Raw genomic sequence first — 6588 nt, 5'->3', positions numbered from 1 at the left:
CAAATCTTATGTCAAGTATGACCTTTCTAAATATTTTTTCCAATTCACTTCCTCATCTTTTTTCCACTTAGCAGTCTTTTCCCAAAAATCTAATTAAATATACCATAGAACTAAAAAATGCAGTCAATAATTTAGAATTGAAAGATATTTCATATATATATATATATATATATATATATATATATATATATATATATATAATATTTCATCCATCAATGAGCAAATATACTTTTTATCTCCACAGCAAGGCTCATTGTCTAAAATAGACCATATCTTACACAACAAAGGAAGTCCTAATAAATACAAAATAACAGATAATACTCTGCATTCTCTCAGATCATAATGGAAATAAATTAGATATCAATGATAAAGTAAAATATCTAACAAATGGAGACTAAATAATACACTATTGATTGGTGAATGGACAGTTGAAGAAATCAAGGGTGAAATACAAAAAAAAAATTCTTAGAGGTAAATGGGAACACTTATACAACATGTCAAAATCTCTAACACTACATCTCAAAGCCCTAGAAAAAGAACAAATCAACACCAAAAGCAGTAAAGACAGGAAATAAATAAAATCAGAGCTGAAACCAATGCAATTCAAACAAAAGAAACAAGTGAAATAATGGACAAGACAAAAAGATGTTATTTGAAAAATAAAATAGATAAACCTCTGTCCATGCTAATGAAGGGAAAACGAGAAAACAGTCAGATTATTAAAACATAAGATGAAGAAGGAAATATCACTGCCACAGTCCCACTTGCCTCTCCTGGTATTCCAGTGACCGGTCTGCAGTGTCTGGTAAGCTCATGGTCCTGGTTTCCTGGATGAGGTTCTGATGTGCCCAGGAGTCCATGTGTATCTGATTTAATTTAGTGAATGCACAGGGAGTAAATTTTTACTAACATGATTCACTTATGTATCAATTTGTGCCTTATGCTGCTGCTGCACAGCTGGGTCATTGCCTTCTTTCTTATTTTTTTGTGTGTGAGTCTGGGGATTGAACCTCGTAGCATGGCATGTTTCCACTGAACTACCTGTCAGAGTTTTATTTTTTATTTTGAGATGGGAACTCACTAAGTTGCCTAGGCTGGCCTGACACCAGTGATCCTCCTGTCTCAGCTTCCTGTGAGGTTAGGATTACAGACATGCACCATTGTGCCCAGTTGGGTTAATTCTTTCCAGTAAGTTTTGTATACCCAGCATCTGGTGGTTATCCACTTGGTCTGTCAAGGCATGCGTCATTCTGCCTCATCACTTGCACTCAGAAGTGTGTAACCCAGGGAAATCTGCTGCTTTATAAAACAGGGTAGCTCAGGTATGGGCAGTGCTCTTCTGCATAGTGTGGAATGGCTTGGAGCCAGCACAGCCTGCTCTCCACAAACCTCCTAACTGCTCTGCACCTCAGAGTGGGTGTAAGCTACTGAGTGGTCACCCAGCTCTACAGAGTGGTAAGAAAGTAGTCCATGGTCCAACTAAGCAAGGGCAATAGGAGTCACTAAAGTTAGGTGGCACAGGAGACTTCTTTGAATGGATAAGGAACCCCACCTGAACCCAGCACTATGCATCTACATGCCTGAACTCCTGGGCTAGGAGGGGCCCACACTGAGTGGGAGGGGCCTGAACACTCAACTTAAGTTCAGCTTTTCTGTTCTCCATTCTCCTCCTCAATTCACTGGTTGGGAGTTTTCTCTTTGAACTTGACCTCTAGAAGCCTCAGGGCAAACATGGCCCCATTTTAATGGTAATAAGTGTTTATAATGTCATGATTTTCCCCAAATTTGTATGCTCCTTGTGTTATTTTTTCCTTTCTCTTGCATTTTCACTTATTGATCTGCTATTATTATAGCATTCATGACAGTATGCATGCACCTGTGGACATGTGTCAAGCATATTGGAGTCAGCATGCCATAATGCCTGGCCTCAGAACTCAGATTGTGCAGCCTTTGCAAGTGGTACAATCTGTAACCCCCAGGGAAACCTGGGCTGCAAGTCTGGGTGAGCCCATATGTTCAGGGACTTTCCAAAAGGGAATTAGACCCTGGATCTCAAGAAGACCCACCTGTGGATGGCCTCACCTGTGCTAAGATTGGAAGGACACTTTCCTGAGCTCCTACCCAAAAGCCAGGTCTGTAGAAGTCTGTGGCTCCTGTGGCTCTGAAAGTGCTCCTCCAAGGAGTCCTCCCATTGAAGGTTCATGTGGAAATGCAGAAGCCAGAGTTGGGTTACTGCCTTAAGCACAGTCAATAGTCTTCCCTTAGTTACAGGCTCACTTTCTGCAGTTCAGTTACTTGCAGCCCCCCAAAATGCTAAATGGGATACTCTAGAAATACATAACTGCTAAGTTTTAAATAACTTTTATTACCGAAAATTATACAGTCATTCTAATTTTCATAATTGTTGATCTCTGTGTCTACTTTATAAATTAAACTGTACGGTAAATGTGTATGTCTAGGAGAATGTGTAGTAAATACATAAAATATACATAATGAATCAGGTACTTTCCACGTTTCAGGGGATCTTGGGACATATCTGGTGCAGATGACAGGGAACAAATGTAATTAGTTGGTCTATGGTAAGTAGAAAATATGCATTTCCTGTGCAGCTTTTTCTTAGGACTGCTAAGAATGTAAAAGCAGCGCTGCTTTCAACCCTCAGCAGGGATTGTGTGAGGGGATGTCACACTGGTGCTGGGAGCAGAGGAGCCCTGGCCGATCCAGGCTCACATTTCCTGCATTTCGGCCTCCAGACATCTGCCCACCGCCTCCCTCCCCAACACCACCTGAAGAGCTTCTAAAACACACTCAGCATTTTGAATGCTGTGCCTTTCATGCCACTCACCCACACTAACCCTCCAGTTTGCTCTGTGGCAGTTCTCTCTTTATTCTTGCTCACCTTGACTGTGTGTGCCAGGTGTGTCCACATAGCAACATCATGAATGCTACCTCAGTGCCGGCACACTTTCACACTTTGAGGAATGCACTTTTAGGAAACAAAGTTCTTTATTAAAGAAATAACTTACAGACTAAGAGAACTCTGTTCATTGTATGCACAGGTTTGTAGCCTGTAATAGTCTTCTTTTGTTTTAAATGTAACTCTGCAAAACTATTAACATCCCAAACAGCATTATGAAGCCATTTTTGTTCCATATCCTGTGCAAATACAATCCACCACAGAGATATAAAACTTTTATAAAGAACACATTTCAGTGAAGAATGGTGTACATTTATATATATGCATATACATGTATATAAATACATAACTTTAAATTAGTTAAAAATGACACCCTTAGTAAAACTAAAGTCAAACTAATCTTAAAACTACAGCAATCTGAGTAGGATTATACCTCCCATGCAATATTTAAAATACATTTAACTTTCCAATACTTTTTATGCAGTATGCCAATAGTGAGAAAATGAAGACTTAAATACAATTCAACATATAAAAATTTCAGGAAGAGCAGAAGGTTCTGTTGTATAGATGTCCAGTCAAGTGTTTCCTGAAGCTGACTTTGACAGACAGCACTGGATAGAGAGTAAGATGCACAATGTCACGCCTTCTCCTCTTCATGTCACTTGGGCATCAAGACCCAAAGCTCCCTTGCTCTTTTATGAAGACCATAAGCCATGTTCACAAGCTCCATGACATGGCCTCTGCACAGCAGGTCATTTGGAGTTTTGCTCCAGCACTAAGTACTCTGTCTCTGACACTCTGGTGGTGTTGGTGAGCTGGGTGAGGCCTATTTGGGCAGAATACTGGAAGGTGAAGGCCTTCATCAGCTTGTACCTGTACTTGTGGTTGATGAAGCTGTAGAGCACAGGATTGACATAGCAGTGCACCAGGGACAGGCTCTGTGTGACATGTAGTGCTGTGAAGAGCATGTTCTCCAGCTGGCAGGTGAAGGGGAGGTTGTGCAGGATGGAGAAGATGTCCAGCAGCACTGCCATGTGATAGGGGAGCCAGCACACAAGGAAGACCACCACATAGGAAAAGATGATCTTCCGGATACTCTGATTCTCCTGATCACCAGAGGCTGAGATGGCCCTGGAGAGTAGGAAGTAGAAGACAGTGATGATGGAGAAGGGGACAATGAAGCCCAAGACAACAGAGACAAGCTCCATGCCGATCAGCCACTCCTTGATGCTGTGCTCAGGGTAGAACGACCAGCAGTAGGTCTCGTTGGTGGAAGCAGACACCACAGTCTTCAGGTAGTAGGTGTTGGCAGAGACAAGCACAAGGCCAGCAGCCACACCAGAATGCACACAATGTGGCACACCATCTTCTTCCTGCGGCTGGAGGTGCTGGTGAAGTAGGTGATGAAGAGGTAGCGGTCGATGCTCATGCATGTGAGGAAGAAGATGCTGCCAACATGGTTGACAGAGAAGATGAGGTGTGTGACCTTGCAGGTAAGCTCGCCCATGTGCCACTGGTTGTCCTGCACCAGGCTGACCACCCAGACGAGGATGGTGATGACCACCCTCAGGTCCATGATGGCAAGGTTCAAGATGTAGCAGTGGGTGTCATAGCCTGTGGTCTTGGCCGGGATGTTCACCCAGACTACCACAGAGTTGGCAATCATGCCGATCAATAAGATGAAAATGTAAATGAAGGAAAGTGTGTAGAGTAGGATGCTTTTGTGGGGCATGATTGGACAGTGCACTGTATCAATCAGGATGCAGTTGCTGCTGTTGCATGGCCAGTTAATGTCAGAGAAGTTTCCTGGCTCTGTGTAGTCAAAGAGATGCATATCCATGGTAGGGGGTGTGAGAAGGACCTACAGCAACCCAGAGAGATGGGAGAGAGAAATCACTGATCAGGGAACCTCGACTTCAAGTCAAAACATTTTTCTGGGGTCCTAATAAGGCCCAGCAGTTTTGCCCAAGTTCTGAGGTGTCTCACAAAGAAAGGAGAAAAGAAATCAATCACACGAGAACTGTGTCACATAAACAAACAGCCAGAGTCTCATTGACAGTGTCCAAAGACAGACTCAATGTTGGTTTTCTATCTTTCATTGGCTGTCTTCTTCAGACACCATCAGCCTGGCTGTGCTCAGAGTGTGGAATCAACATGGTACAGGGCCAAAGAAACACCAGACTTGACTTGTCTCCTCTATGTAGGTAGCAGTTCTGTCACTTGCCACAGGTGGTGACTAGCCAAGATTCAGGCTACCATGGGTTACTCAAAGTGACTCCATGTTACACATAGCAACTTCTGCAGGATCCAGGATTAGAGTCAATGTGTGCCAAGTGGCCTTGACAACTGTTTCAGAAACCAAAGCAGGAACATTCCAAGGTTGGAATTATGGCTCCTCCAACCAATAGTGTCCAACATAAGATATATTGGTTATCCTGACCATGTCTGCTGCACTAGAACAGCTTCACCCACCTCAGCATTACCTTAGGGACAAAGGGCCTATCCCCAAATATGAAGGGGGATACATATTACTCAATGACATGTCACCTGCAACTGTCCAGGAGAAGCAATCAGCTTCTCCTCTTTAGCAGAAATGCAAAACCTCATCTTGGCTCTTCTCCACTTGGGAAACTGTTGCATAACATCCACCCCCAAAGAGGGCCCAGGAACCCACAGAGGACATGCAGCTGAATCAGGCCCTCCTTAGGAAAGCATGGAACAGAGTCCCTAACTATGGAAGACACCTGCTGCCTACCTCCACAGCCTCAAAACTTAACAGGTGGCCCACTCCTGAATCCCAACAAGGAAGACTGTGGGAGGCCTGGCAGCTCCCTAAGTGGGAGGTAGGGGATAGAGGTGGTTGTAGGATCCCCTCCTGGTTGTCCAACCCAGGCTTCATGTGCAGAAAGAAGGCCTGAGCCTCCCAGGATAGTGATATATCCTCTGCTCTACAACCAGGTCACTGGCCCAGCAGCCAGGAAGTCCCCACAGCCCAGTGACCCCCAGTGTTTGGAAGCTGACATTCAGGCACAGTAGGCCACTCACAGGGGGCAACACAGAATCAGGACAAACAAACCCTCATCAGCAGATGTCCTAAGACAGCTTCAAGGATTCCAAAAGGATATCTGGCTAACAAGGCTGTGGAGGGTGATGCCAGAAGATGGGCTTCTGGCCTCCCAGACTGATCTCGGTTTATCCAGCCAGCCCCAAGCTGCCCTGAAGATACTCCTGCCACCTCCCCTAGAAAGGGAAGATCAGTAGTATACAAGGAGATCTAGAGACAGAGTGGAGGGATAGTAAAGGGGAGGCAATGCAGAATTAATTCTTAGAAAATCATGTTATGTGAATATATAACTATACCACAGGGAACTTATCTTTATGTATAAATAAGAAGAACCAATCAAATATAAAAAATAGGTGAGTGAGAAGAAGTCTAGTACAGTAGAGGAAGGAGAACAGGGAGGGACAAGGGGAATGGGAAAGGGGTGATCATGAACTGAAATCCAATTCTATGCATGTATGAATTTATTGGGATAAACCCAATTACTATGCATAACTATAAAGCTCTTATAAAAATAAAATTTAAAAAAAGAAAAAAAATAAGCAGTGTTTTGGACTTGTCCTGTTAAACAAAATGTCTTAGTAAGCTTACACTGCTATAATAAAATATC

The 6588-nt window shown here is 43.4% G+C and overlaps 1 pseudogene; it reads right to left on the bottom strand.

Annotated features, from left to right (window-relative positions):
• Positions 1–3669: 3669 nt before the first annotated feature.
• On the bottom strand, positions 3670–4757 carry LOC144255732 (atypical chemokine receptor 3-like; annotated as a pseudogene).
• Positions 4758–6588: the final 1831 nt, after the last annotated feature.

This window comes from Urocitellus parryii, chromosome 7 (assembly GCF_045843805.1).
Source record: "Urocitellus parryii isolate mUroPar1 chromosome 7, mUroPar1.hap1, whole genome shotgun sequence".
NCBI lineage: Eukaryota > Metazoa > Chordata > Mammalia > Rodentia > Sciuridae > Urocitellus > Urocitellus parryii.
This window is presented reverse-complemented; position numbering and strand designations above follow the sequence as displayed.